Genomic DNA, 14,368 nt, shown 5'->3' with positions numbered 1-14,368 from the left:
TGAAAAATCATCCCCTCAAATTATGAATTGTCCCAATAATCAAATAATGTTAATTATAATTGACAATTATGCCGATCCCTGCAACAAACAACCGAAGAGAATCGTTAATACCCATAATCAGTAGTTAAACTAGGCGGGTTCTGGATATAAGTTCCAGCGCCCGCCACCAGTCGCAGAAGTTTCGAGATGGATGACGTCATCGGTGAGTCATCATGATGACTCATCGGTTTGGGGGTGTGGTGGGGGGACTTCCGGAGTCCTGTTGGGACTTATATCGCTGGGGGGATTCGACTGTCACGTAGGTGGCACCACCATCGTAGAGTTTTCTAGAAGGATGACGTCATCCTGAATATTCGAGAGCCAGGTGGCAGCACGGTCGGGGAATATTCTGGAAGGATGATGTCATCCTGGTATCTGGGGATGACTCATTGTTCTGCGGGGTGGGAATATCTTATAATTCCTGTTGAGACTTGCATGTAATAGGATATTGTGAATATGACGATGGTTGTGGAATATCATTGAAGGATGACTCATTGATTCGTCTGGTGGGGACATCCCCCAAGTCCTGTATATTCTCGATTCTTCTACAATATCCAGGAATATTCCATAACTCCTCAAAGAGGAGGGGAGGTCCTATAAAAGACTCAAGCTATTTCAATATGACACTCACTCCACAGTTCCATCTCAAACCATTACAATCAAGTTCATAGTGGGAAGAAGAAGAGAATGTTCTGTTTGGATGTACAAGGTTTTCAGTGCTCAAATAATAAGTTTATTGTGAAAGGACTGGCGGCTCATTCGCTCACTAAAAATGACCTGTTCTGCATCCTGTTCGACCCCCCCTTGTGAATTGGGGTGATATACCAGTGAAATACAGGAGAACAAACAAATGGCTCACTCGAAATTATCATGGACTTCCATGGGACTCAGGTGAATTCCCATATCACGAACTGGAGGATATTATCACACGTGTGACAGCGGAGGTAGAGATCATTTTTGTTAATGGTCCTGAGAAGAAACGGTGGTTGGAATCCTACACTAATAAATTAATTATTGATTTGAATGGGTTAGGGTCTTCGAAGGCGAAGAATTTGACTGCCCCTACTTGTTGGATTCATCGCGAATACAGTNGCCCTACTTATTGGATTCATCGCGAATACAGTGTTATCGAAAATTATACGTGTGCATTCGAGAATAGCCGGAAGTTGATGGACTGGTACAAGAAGTACTTCATTTTAAGTTTGGACCCATCCATCAATCTGCATAAAACAATCCAAAATATGCAATCAAAACAATTTGACTCTACACATTTCCTGAGAGATTTCCTGTTGAGATTCGCCTGGCAACATGTTGATGAATTGTGGAAGCATTATCAGAGCAGCTGAAAAGGATGTCTGAGATTCAAGAACATCGACGGTGCTATCAACATCATCCAGTATCAACGTCAGGGGATGTTGGAGATGGTCCTGCGCCACTTTTGAAAAACTGCTCTATTTGTAAAAATGAATGTTGAAACTTTTGTACAATGTATACTAGCACCTCATTCAGATAATAAATATGAACAGAACCTATCCAATTATATAATTGAATGAATTCTCTTCCCATAAACCCTGATTGATAAAGATCTTGAAAATAGTAAATAAGTAATAAAAAAAAAAATAGAAAAAAAATAATGAAAGTTGTGGAATTCGAACCCAAGATTCTGAGCGTCACAAACTATTGCCGCACGCACTACGCCACACGACTAAGTTGTTTGTAAGGTTTTCCTATTGAATCATGTTCACTTTCCACGACAGATTTATTTCATTTTGCTTGGAATTTCCAAACTGGAAAAACTATATCGATTGTGATTTCTAAATCAGTTAATTGTATCACAGCGGTTCTAGTTTTCAAGAATAAATAAAAAAAAAAATGGAGGACCGAGGTTTTGAACTCACTACCCACAGCGCTGTAGACCATCACGCTATGCAATGGGCTATTACGCTTGTACGCATTTCTCCTTTCTTCAATGAGTCATCTTCCTATTTTATCACACCTGAATTTTTTTCCTAATTATCACATCAAAATTAATGAAAAATATAAAACAGAGATTAAATTCATCAGTTTTGGGAGGGAAATATTCCTTTTTCCAGTTCCCCGCTCTAGATATTTCAATCATTATGTTAGATCTACATCATCAATATCGTATTCCGGTTGAACCGGAAGTGCGATTGATGCTCCATCACAATCCACCCCATACTATATATATATCACTACTTTCCAGCGCATTTTCATTCGATTCTAACTCTTGATATAATCGGAATAGAGAAAAAATAGATAAATACAAAAATATGTATATTGATGAGAGGCATATTTTTCTTTATGACTACCTTTTCCGATTCCTAAAACTTTTCGGGAAACATGTAGAATAATCCCATCGTATCCTCTCATGATATTGAATGTTGATTTATAGAAAATCAACCAAAATTCATTACCAAATTGAATTTTTCATCAATTGAGTTATTTCATTCTTACCGGAAGAGATAAGAAACTGTATTCTCAGTTTAATCTCTCTCTATCTGAGTCTTTCAACAATTCTCTTCTCACCATTCATTATCAAGTTATTTGATCCCTCGAAGGAGCAAAACGAAGAGTGATTCAGATTTTTTTATTCGCATGAAAGAAATGTCCAGAATATTCGAGAATGATCTCAAACCCATATGACACCATAAGATAAAAAAGGATAGACATATTACACCTATTCACCTCTTCGTCACTATCAAAAGTATAAACATTTGATAACATCTATATAAGGCACCCAGCCCCAGAGAATTTGATCCAGTGTGTTTTAGAGGTTTCAATCAGAGCACTAGTACCCCAGTTGAAATCGAAGCACAAAAAATGGGAGCGAGAGCGAGAGCAACGAGTAATTATGGGCTTATCCGTTCAAGATGTTATGGTGATTGTGCAGGAGGAAGGTGGTTTTTCTCAAAGTGTTTGGAAGTGAGATGTCCTAGACTCTGGCCAAATCATCCCCAAGCCAAATTTATTACCAAGACAGTTCGAGCCATCCTAGTGCAGCACTGGATGGAGTACGTAAACGAGATCTATTTTATCTTTGATGACATCTGCACGAGGATTCTGAAGCAACCAGAATTTGAGTATTGGTGTGAAGAGGTGGATGTGACTACTATTCCAAATAATGAGGGGGAGGAGAGGATGCAGGTATCAAGAATCCCAATCTGGAAAAACTTGATTGGCAGGGCGTGGAATGATTCTGTTTCTATTATTGATTGGAAAAGTGGGGTAGTTATCATTTACAAATTGGTATTTGAGCCTGTTAGAGTGAAGGAGGAAGATGAGATGCTGGTTATGGCTGGAGCTGAAGACGCCATGGAGATGGATGTTCCTGTGCTAATGAAAGAGGAGGAAATTGGTGATGAATATCAGCTTGAGCCTGTTAAAGTGAAGGAGGAGGAAAATGACATGCTGGTTATGGTTGGAGGTGAACCAGAAGACGTCATGGAGGTGGTGGATGTTCCTTTGGTGGTGAAAGAGGAGGAAGTGGATAACGAAAGTCAACGGCCCCAAGAGCTCGAACCCATAATGGTACAGAAGGAGGAGAATCAGGAGGGGGAAACAAGTCGAGGTGCTGGAGTTTCGGCGGTGATTCACGCTGCTGCTGGGGCACTGGTGGCTTCTGGAGGAGAGGATGGACACAGAGAGAAGGATTCTGAGATTGATGACTTCTCTGATGAGGATGATGAAGTCTATAGAGGTAAGAAAAATTCAATCTCTGATAGTTCTCTAAAAAAAAAGGAATGAAAAAAAACATAATTTGCAAGATTTCCGATGAAAAAACTAATTTCCATGAAATTTTTTCATGTTCTAGAGGTCAGAGAGGTCATTTGGAGCAGGAACTCATCTACTGGAAGAGTGAGGCGGGAGGTGAAGAGGCTGAGGGAGTGGACCATCTACCATTAGAGTGAAAAAAAAGTGAAAATATTCATTCAACATTTTTATATCCCATCATATTTTTTGTTGAAGAAATTATTCAGATATCTTTTTTTTTGCGTCAATATATATCATAAATTTCACCATTCATCCTTGTATGAAGTTTCCCTATTATATGGAATAAAAACATAATAAATCAATAATTTTCTCCATTCATTCCATATTAATTCCTTCAAAATTCTCCATTCTTCCCAATGTTATTTCCTACAATTTGTTTAAAAGGTGATAGAACTCACCATCTCAGTAAAAATTGGATTCCAACTTTTTTCAGCGTGAGACGATTATTTTCTAAAATCCAAATTCTTACACTGTAGATATCAGGATTNGGATAACGAAAGTCAACGGCCCCAAGAGCTCGAACCCATAATGGTACAGAAGGAGGAGAATCAGGAGGGGGAAACAAGTCGAGGTGCTGGAGTTTCGGCGGTGATTCACGCTGCTGCTGGGGCACTGGTGGCTTCTGGAGGAGAGGATGGACACAGAGAGAAGGATTCTGAGATTGATGACTTCTCTGATGAGGATGATGAAGTCTATAGAGGTAAGAAAAATTCAATCTCTGATAGTTCTCTAAAAAAAAAGGAATGAAAAAAAACATAATTTGCAAGATTTCCGATGAAAAAACTAATTTCCATGAAATTTTTTCATGTTCTAGAGGTCAGAGAGGTCATTTGGAGCAGGAACTCATCTACTGGAAGAGTGAGGCGGGAGGTGAAGAGGCTGAGGGAGTGGACCATCTACCATTAGAGTGAAAAAAAAGTGAAAATATTCATTCAACATTTTTATATCCCATCATATTTTTTGTTGAAGAAATTATTCAGATATCTTTTTTTTTGCGTCAATATATATCATAAATTTCACCATTCATCCTTGTATGAAGTTTCCCTATTATATGGAATAAAAACATAATAAATCAATAATTTTCTCCATTCATTCCATATTAATTCCTTCAAAATTCTCCATTCTTCCCAATGTTATTTCCTACAATTTGTTTAAAAGGTGATAGAACTCACCATCTCAGTAAAAATTGGATTCCAACTTTTTTCAGCGTGAGACGATTATTTTCTAAAATCCAAATTCTTACACTGTAGATATCAGGATTATGAATGATGTAAGAATTTGGATTTTGCTAAATGATTGTCTTGCGACGGAAAAAAATTGGAATCCAATTTCTACTCAGATGGTAAGTTCCACTGCCTCTTAAAGGAAATAACTCCAATTTAGACAACATCCACCGTCGGTAAAACAGGGTGTTGATCGATGATCATGAACAGATGTTGGTAGAAAAAAAGATTCTGCTTTACCATCAGCAACACACGCAAGAAAGGGGAAAAGGAATAAACGAATTCCAGTTTCTTGAAAAAACAAGCATAAAGGAGGATAGATTGATGTCAGAAAATATCTTCTAGGATGGCTCAGTGGTAGCCAGTGCATCCTGGAGTTCCAGTTCGATTCTCCTACGTAAACTTTTTTCTTTTCACTTTTAAAGCTCTAATTCTATTGAACTTCATCAATTAGCCATATATATTTAATTTTTTAATTGAATATTTGTTATGGAAAATGTAGGGAAACACAAGAAAGAGTGAATACATTGAAATTTTATGATTTCATAACTTTATTGTTAGTTTCATAATACAAAAATCGCTCACAAAATCTTAATGACTCATTCAATGATATGGATGGTCCTCCCGTTTCCGATGAATACCTTAAATCCTAATGAATTCAAACTCCGTCCCCTCACCAAGATACTTCAATTTGACTTTTTTCTCGAGCACCAATTTTTGAATGTCCTGGAGCCCGATTCCGATCGAGGTGGGCGAGTGAGACGGAGTGAGAAGTGAGAAGTGAGAGTTGGTTCGTGAGACGGAGCGTTTTTTGGTCGAAAATGTGAGAAGCAATTACGTATGCATCCACGAGATGGTGTAAGGCGCTAATTATTGTTGTTGTTTCCCTGTCAAAATGGAATGACAGGTTAAGATTACTGTTAATGATTGAAAATTGATTTATAACTCGATAACAGTAATTCAGCGAAAAAAAACCAAATGCAATTAATGTAATTCATTAATTTTTATTTGTATATACTTCTCCATCCATCCGTATATATCAAGTGTTGCGTAGTACTGCCGATCTAGATTGGAGTAGAGTGATGTGATTTGTGGTCGTTGAAACACATTTGAAATTCTTGGATTATTTGAATGTAAATCTACAGGTAAGTTTATGCAATTCAGTCCATCATTTTACAAGGTGATTCACCCTTTTATAGTCCTTCCATGTATTCTGCATTGCAGTTATATGCATATGTTGAGACTATTATTGGTTGAGGAAACTCATTTGGAAATAAGATAAGATGAGAAAAAACATGTTACGTGATACAGTACAACCGTTTAAATAATTAAAAATAATGAACCAATAAAAAATGAAATATGCATCAGAAATGGAAAATTGAAAGTAAAATCATATCATCTTCGCATTGTACTTTGAAACTGGAAGGTCTAGCAAATTCGCTGAACAATTCTGCTAGATTTCTATGGAACTTTATATACATTTTTCGGCATGTCGATCGACAGGTCTGATAGAAAATGTTTTGTAAAGGAAGTCTATAGATTCCATTTCTTTATATAAATACTTCTATTGGAATATTTCTATGAAAGTTTCTCTGCTTGAATTTTTTAAGTTTTTTCCATTCGATTTCTCTTTTCTTTGCTTCAATAAAATCGAACAAAAAAAATGAGTGGAGCAAATTCTAAGTAACATATTTCAATATAATGAATTGTATAGATAAATTGAATTGAATTCACTTTCTATATGATATTACATTAACTTACAAGAAGTCCTGTAGAAATGGAATACAATTGTCTTGAGTTCTGTGAGTTCTCTAAGTTTTTTAAAGAATTTTTCCCGACTTTTTCATGCAAACAAAATGAGTCATGTACGAAAATTTTTGATAGAAAACCCTAAAGAATTCTACAGGAATTTCTATTGATTTTCCATGGAGCTTCTATTTAATTTCAATTTAATTCAATAGAAGTTATATAAAAAACACTACAGAATTCTTTAGGGTTTTTTATTAAAAATTTTCTCACGTGGTAAAGTACCTTTCCCTGATTTTCAGGACCTGAAAAAAGACAAGAATATGAATCATCATTACTCACTTGGTATGATGAATTTTAAAAATCGAATGAAGAATAATATCACATAGCAATAGAGAAAACGATTTATCTCAAGTGAATGATATTTTTCACGCAATTTTTCTACTTTTAAATCTACTTGTTTGCCTCCACTTCTATGGCCAGTGGTGGTTCAATTGTTTTTCCGAGTTTCATTTGATATTTTCACGTTCATTTTTTTTTTATCATTGAGTAAAAACTCTTTGCGAGAACATCGAAATTTCCTCATCTTTTTGAAAAATTGATATCGAAATGGGAGGTTTAAAGAAGGTTGTGGATAACGAGGGCTATGTGCTGTTCAACTACGATGTTGATGGGAAAACAGTGTATTATTTGTATAATCAATTTGGTGAATATTTTTTCCTATGTCATAACCTCTTAAAAAAAGGAAAAAGGATCCCTTGGTAAAAAAATTATTCTTTGTAGCGAACATCCTCATCCCACGTCCATTCTTTCCGGGATGTTTTCGAGCAATTGAGGAATACGATACTGAGACAGAATTAGAGACAAAGGAGGAAGAGGCAAGGCCAAGCACATCTAAGGTGCCTGATAATCCAGCACAACCCACAGAAATCATCGTGATCTCGAGTGAAAGCAAAGAAGATGCAAGTAAGTAGTGAAACTGGGATTCGGGGTTCGGGAAAATTTGATTTCACGGGAGAGCATAGATAAAAAAAATTAATTGAAAATCCTATTGAATCCGTTAAAAAATTGTATTGGTTTTCTATTACATTGTCTATAAGTTTTTGCCTTTTTTTGCCAGAAAAAACCTAAAAAAATTCGAGTCGAAGAAATCCTATAAAAAATCGATTTCTATCTAATTTTCCTATAGAATATTTCCAATCGAACATGTCAATGGAAACGGTAAAGAAACTTATAGAAAATTCGATAGAAATCCAATAGAATTTTTCAAAGAAATTGCAGGGATTTTCTATTAATTTTTTTCTACGTGGATCGGAACAATAACTTTATCTTGATTCAGATTATGAGGAAAATTTTGAGCCTCAGAAAAATAATGTTGTTGCAATGAAAGCTCTTACTTTATTTTCTGATTCGTTTTTTGTAGCACTGAAACTCAGCGACAAAAAGCCTGAGAAAGCATCACGCAAACGCGGAGATGGTTCTCTGGAGGGTGGGAAACAAGCCAAAAAACGTAAAGTGGGCAGACCACCTAAGTCTTCAACCAGATTGGGTGATTCATCGAACATTGGAGGTGGGAAAGAAGTCATCAACGCACGTGAGAGTCGCAGAACTCGTAAAACTGAGAGATCTGCAGCAGTACCTGCTGCTGCAGTTGGGGTAGAGCCCCACAGAGCTGCTGTCAACCCTCCCCTAGCTGCTACCGCTGAAGCAGCTCCCCCAGCAAATACTGTGGCAGGCGGAGACCCGCCAGCAGCTGGAAGAAATGCTTACAACCGTCGCATGGTCGAGCTTATTACTGAAGGAGTCGAGTTACGCGTTGAGTTATTGGCAAACATGGAACGTCGCAAAATACTAGAGACTATGGCACTAGCAATGGACTATGTGGAAATTGAACGCCTACAACGTGAAGACAATTAAAGGCGAAAGGATATAGATTTAGATAATCCACGTCAGCTCAAACTCACATACTCTTTCTTTTCTCTTCTCTCAATTTCGTAGTACGTAATTCTACGTAAATTCACCGAATTTTTCTTTCCCCTATGTTAATTTTGTTCTACGATTTCATTGTCGTGGAGAAATCCAGAATTATTACAATTTGATCACATTAAAGAATATTATTCACGAATGCTTGCTAGAACATTTATTGTCGGGAGAAGTCTGGCTAGTACAAGCATCACGAACATTACTGGGAGACACCAGCGGGTATGGCGATAACAGAATATCATCGGATTCATGATTCATTGATGGAGTATATGGTGAGACTGAGTCGAAGAGGTTTCGCTGAAGATTAGGTGGTCTGTAGGCACCAGACGTCACAATGCGGTTACTCCCCTGTCGAATTACTTTCCTTTTCGAGCTATTCTGCTTGAGAGTACGTTTTGACATTGGGAAACCCCCTTCTTGAATATGGGGCATACCATAGGCGTCTGGTCCCAGAAATTCCAATAATGCCTGATCGACTAGTGCGAATTTATCGAACCGTGGCTCACCTCCCCCAGTACCTCGAGCATATCCTTTCAGTTTTCCCACAGCCTTCAGAACTGCACCCTTCCAATCCTTCCAAGACTAAGAATTGAACACGGAATGAAAATAGCATTACTGATATTCACGGTCATTCCTTCAAATAATTAAAAAATATCATTCTTATGAAAAAAATTCAATAGAAAAACCTTGTGATTTCATTAGGAAATTCTATTGGAATTCTATTAGGACTCCATTTGAATTCTAATGAAAAGTTCTATTTGTTTTTAGGCTATTTCTATTGAAGATATCCAAAAGAAAAGCCATTAAATTTTTATTTTTTTATGAAAATTTACAAGTATAAATTTTCTGTTCATTTCCGTTGTATTTTAATTAGATTTTCATTATAAAATCCAATAGAAAAGACTCTAAAAAATCTATTCCTAAGCATTTTCATAGAAAAAGATCTGTTGAGCTGCTTATTCAAAGTATCCAACAAAAATGATGCAAAAAAAAACATAGAATTTTTCAACGAAATTCTCATAGAATTGTAATGAAATGCAATCGAATTCCTATAGAATTTGAGCATGAATTCAATAAATTTTCGGGGCGAGATAATTTTAGATGAAAAATTTCCCATTTCCGGAATATCACAACTATGTCCTTACGTCAATTTCATAAATGTTATCAATTGTTGAATAATCTGCAGGATGGGGAAACTGAAGAAATGTCAAAAGATCTTTTTCGTATTGAATTTCATCAGGTGTAAAAAAATGTCTTATAATATTGTTTCCGAAGAATTTTTCATGATCGAGATAATTAACAATGTGAAATTCCATTTCTTACGATAGGCCAGAATAAACTAAAATATTTGAAGAATTTACTTTCATGGCCTTGTAATGGACCCGAGCGGTTGGGTTCAATTAGGGATGAATTACACGCGGGTAGATAATAGAAATAATTACTTTATTGGGAATTGTTTTTTAATCATTAATTTAAAAGTTATTGAATAAATAAAACTCGGTTTGATACTGAATGTATCAAGCGAGTATAAAGTATAAAGAAGGTAATCAAAGAATTGACAAGTAACTGGCCCCGAGACGACGATTACACGAGTTTTNATTTCTTACGATACGTCAGAATAAACTAAAATATTTGAAGAATTTACTTTCATGGCCTGGTCAGCATCTTTATGAAGAGGTTCTCGTGATGCAGCATTGACAGTCAGTGCAAAAGCTCGTTTGAGATGTTCCTGATGAATTCAATTTTTGTTTCAAGTTTTGGTTTTGATTTATTTGTATGATAAATTACCATTTCCGCTTTTGAGCCACAGTTAGAGCCTTTCACCAAACCGAAAGCTAGTTCAGGATTCACTTTCATAAAATTGAGCATTGCCCATTTATGGGTCTCTGTAATCCTAGCCATCTTGGTTTTTCCTCAATTTTTCTGACAGTATCGTCAAAGGAGACGAGAACAAATGAATGAGCATAAAAAAAATTGAACCGAAGAAGTGATAAATGAGTGAATAATTATTGTGCGTTTAGGAAAAATATACTCCAACGATCTCAGTTCGAAGTTGGTTTCCAATTCGAGCCGGAATCTCTTGTGGAATATCCACTTCATCATCGTTGGCATCCTCCTCTTCATCATTCTCATAATTCTCATTAAAATTATTAAGCTCGACTTCCGGCATATTCCACTCAATAGCCATATTATGGAGGACAGCACATGCATTGCAAATTTTAGCTAAAAACCACGGAGTTTTAATAGAAAAGTGGGGAAGCGAATTATCTTTATTTATTATTAAACAGAATTAATAGGGTAGCGACTATTGTTTCCTATGTATTTTTTCAAAACAAATCGAATGAACTCAACCTGAGCCCTCTACCTATAGCCATTCTCGAGAATTTCTAATGAAACTATAGGGGGATTAATTGGGTAGCGACTATTGTTTCCTATTTTTGCCGTTTCTTTTATCTTTTATTTATATTTATATAGAAACAGTTTATAGCATTTCTTTGTCTACAGAATTGTTTCGGCTCAAATTTTCTAAGTTTTTTCATTCGATTTTTTTGAAGAGAAGAAAAAAAATGACTAAAAAAAACTTAGAAAATTTGAGTGGGAAAATTCAATAGAAAAATGAAATTCTATTGACTTTTTTTTCTATTGACATTTTTCTATATAATATTCCTTATCGAACATGTCAATAGAAATGGCGTAATAATAATAAAACGTATAGAAAATCCAATAGAAGTTCTATAGAAATTCCTATAGAATTCTTTAGGGTTTTCTATTAAAAATTTTCGTACGTGAAATGTTGGACTTATTCTATTTTTTAATTAAATAAAAATATGGTTCATTTTCGTTTTTTGCTTAAACCGTTTTTGGAGACTATGTAATATAAAATGTAGAAGCGTTTTCCGGCAAAAACTCATTTTCGAATAAAAATCGACTTATACCGATTTACCACTTCACTCATGAACTGTTTCCAATAGAAAACTAGATTTCCAATCCAACCCGCAGGGATACCTGCGAACTCTGGAGCGTAGTAGAGAGTTCTCTCCTTACAGATACATCTCCATTTTCCTTTTAGCGCTCCAAAACATCGTTCCACTGTTGATCTTGTTCGAGCATGACATTTCGTGTATCGATGTTCTGGTGTTCCTTCGGGTGCATTAAGTATTGGAGTTAACAAAAAGGGCAGTAAAGGGTAGCCCGAATCACCCAATAACCAACAGTCGCGCCGCCCTGCCTCATACTGTTCCCTCAAGTAGCCTGATAATTGAGACGAAGCAAAAACACGAGAGTCGTGGGTTCTCCCTCCATGGGAGGAATTGATAGTGAGGATTCGGAGTTTATGATCACATACCTACATTTATCATTTTGTTTAAGAAGCAATACATATTAATTGGTTATATTAACTGGTTGAACTAACAACTTGCACATTTAACGAATGATAATGTTTTCGATTGATGAAATGAGCCTCTCGGTTTCCGGATGGCTTCACAATTGATACGTGCGTACAGTCGATCAAGCCCATCACATCGCGGAAACCATCACACTCCCAAAAACTATAGAATAATGTTTATTATACGATATGATACTTTGCTGATGCGTTCCGAATGCAAGGTGAATATAGCAATGGGGTGGTATGATAAATCACCCCAGTGTATACGTAGAAAGAGCAGTTAAAAGTTTAGGGAGGCAAAAGATTTTGAATTTAATATCTGGCGTAACAGGAAGTCCATTTTTTTCTATCATTATTCTTATAAAAATGACCAGGATTTTCAATTTTTTAATTCAGTTTCCAGGATAACAAGGAGTTTTTTTCATTCAAATATCTGTAACAAACTACAATTACTCCATTCATTTAAATGGTCCATCTTTTTTGTCGATTTCAACTGATTGATAATTTTAGCTGATGACAAGAAGATTTCTGAATTATTCTACAATTTATCCCTGAGTATAATCTATAATAATTTTTCTTTTTTTCCTAAAATCTTATAAATTATCATAAAATCTACATGGTACTAGTTCAAATAAAGTATGAAGTAATGAATTAAGTTGAATGCTGAAATCCATCGAAATTGGAATCTATTAGTCAAAAAAATCCCCTTAGAGCTTTGTTTATTAATAAAAATCTATCATTCATCGATACATGGTGAATTATCGCTCACCCTTCCTGAATTTGCCTGATCGCAGCATCTGTTTTGGGAAAACAAATCCATCTGTGCAAAATTTGATTCAGTGCTTCTACCACTCTATGAAGGAAGCGACTCACACATGTCTGGCTCATGCATGCCAAAAAATCTCCTGCAACTTTGCGTTGATAGGAACCGCCAGATAAAAAATTCAGGGTTGCTAGCACCTGCAGATGAATGGGTATGACATCCTTCCTGGTGGATTCTGGGAGAAAACCAGCCAACTCATCAAGGAGTGACATTGCACCCTGCCGGGTGAATCTATAGATTCAATTCTTGAAGTATTAAGCTCATATGAATGTAAAAATACTCTGAAATTCAACTGTCCCATATTTTACCTAAATAGTCGAACGAATTGTAAGTCAGGGATGTCAAATGGGTTCACTGCGTCTCGTATATGCAGACGATGAAAACGAAGCGTTTGTTTTTCTCGCCAAATTTCCAAACCGTCTTCCTCATCTAATAATAGCTCTAATAGATCCATTCAACTGCAATGTAGAATTTATAAAAGGGTGAATCACCTTGTAAAATGATGGACTGAATTGCATAAACTTACCTGTAGATATAAATTCAAATAATCGAAGAATTTCAAATGTGTCTCAAGGACCACAAATCACATCACTCTACTCCAATCTAGATCGGCAGTACTCCGCAACACTTGATATATACGGATGGATGGAGAAGTATATACAATATAAAAATTAATGAATTACATTAATTGCATTTGGTTTTTTTTTCGCTGAATTACTGTTATCGAGTTATAAATCAATTTTCAAACATTAACAGTAATCTTAACCTGTCATTCCATTTTGACAGGGAAGCAACAACAATAATTAGCGCCTTACGCCATCTCGTGGATGCATACGTAATTGCTTCTCACATTTTCGACCAAAAAACGCTCCGTCTCACGAACCAACTCTCACTTCTCACTCCGTCTCACTCGCCCACCTCGATCGGAATCGGGCTCCTGAAGTTGCTTCTCATCACTCAGGAGAAATTTTCTGACTCGTTCTGGCAGGAAAACGGTGAAAGTTGCGTCGATGGTGATAACAATACTCAATCCAAATCGTGTCCTAACAGTTTTAATGTCAGAAATGAAGTAGTCTGTGTTCGACTCGAGTTCCACCATCTTCTTAGTTGGTAAGTAGCTGCTTCTGGAGATATTGTTGATAGCAGACAAGTCCATCTTTTATGATGATTTAGAGATGGACAGAAAGAGCTCCAATGTTTCTCTTAGGATTTCTGCTACAGCTCTATACTTCGAGAGCCGTTAGTGAACTGATGTCAGAGTGCGGTTCTTCGAGGGTTTATATACGGAAACTTTATCAAATAATGACATCATCATTCGAGAATAATCGGAAGAAGAGTCTAGAACCTTCTTGAGAGTTCTCGAATTACATTGGGAGA

The 14,368-nt window shown here is 36.2% G+C and overlaps 1 long non-coding RNA gene across 1 annotated transcript; it reads right to left on the bottom strand.

Annotated features, from left to right (window-relative positions):
* Positions 1 to 9,196: 9,196 nt before the first annotated feature.
* On the bottom strand, positions 9,197 to 13,872 carry LOC107043483. The gene is made up of 5 exons (XR_001461236.1): positions 13,518 to 13,872; positions 13,300 to 13,449; positions 12,196 to 13,222; positions 11,790 to 12,129; positions 9,197 to 9,365 (listed from the first exon to the last, which is right to left on the bottom strand). It is a non-coding gene; the product is annotated as an uncharacterized LOC107043483 (long non-coding RNA).
* Positions 13,873 to 14,368: the final 496 nt, after the last annotated feature.

The sequence above is a fragment of the Diachasma alloeum genome, unplaced genomic scaffold (assembly GCF_001412515.2).
Source record: "Diachasma alloeum isolate Michigan unplaced genomic scaffold, Dall2.0 Dall_scaffold_00586, whole genome shotgun sequence".
In the NCBI taxonomy this organism is placed as follows: Eukaryota; Metazoa; Arthropoda; class Insecta; order Hymenoptera; family Braconidae; genus Diachasma; species Diachasma alloeum.
This window is presented reverse-complemented; position numbering and strand designations above follow the sequence as displayed.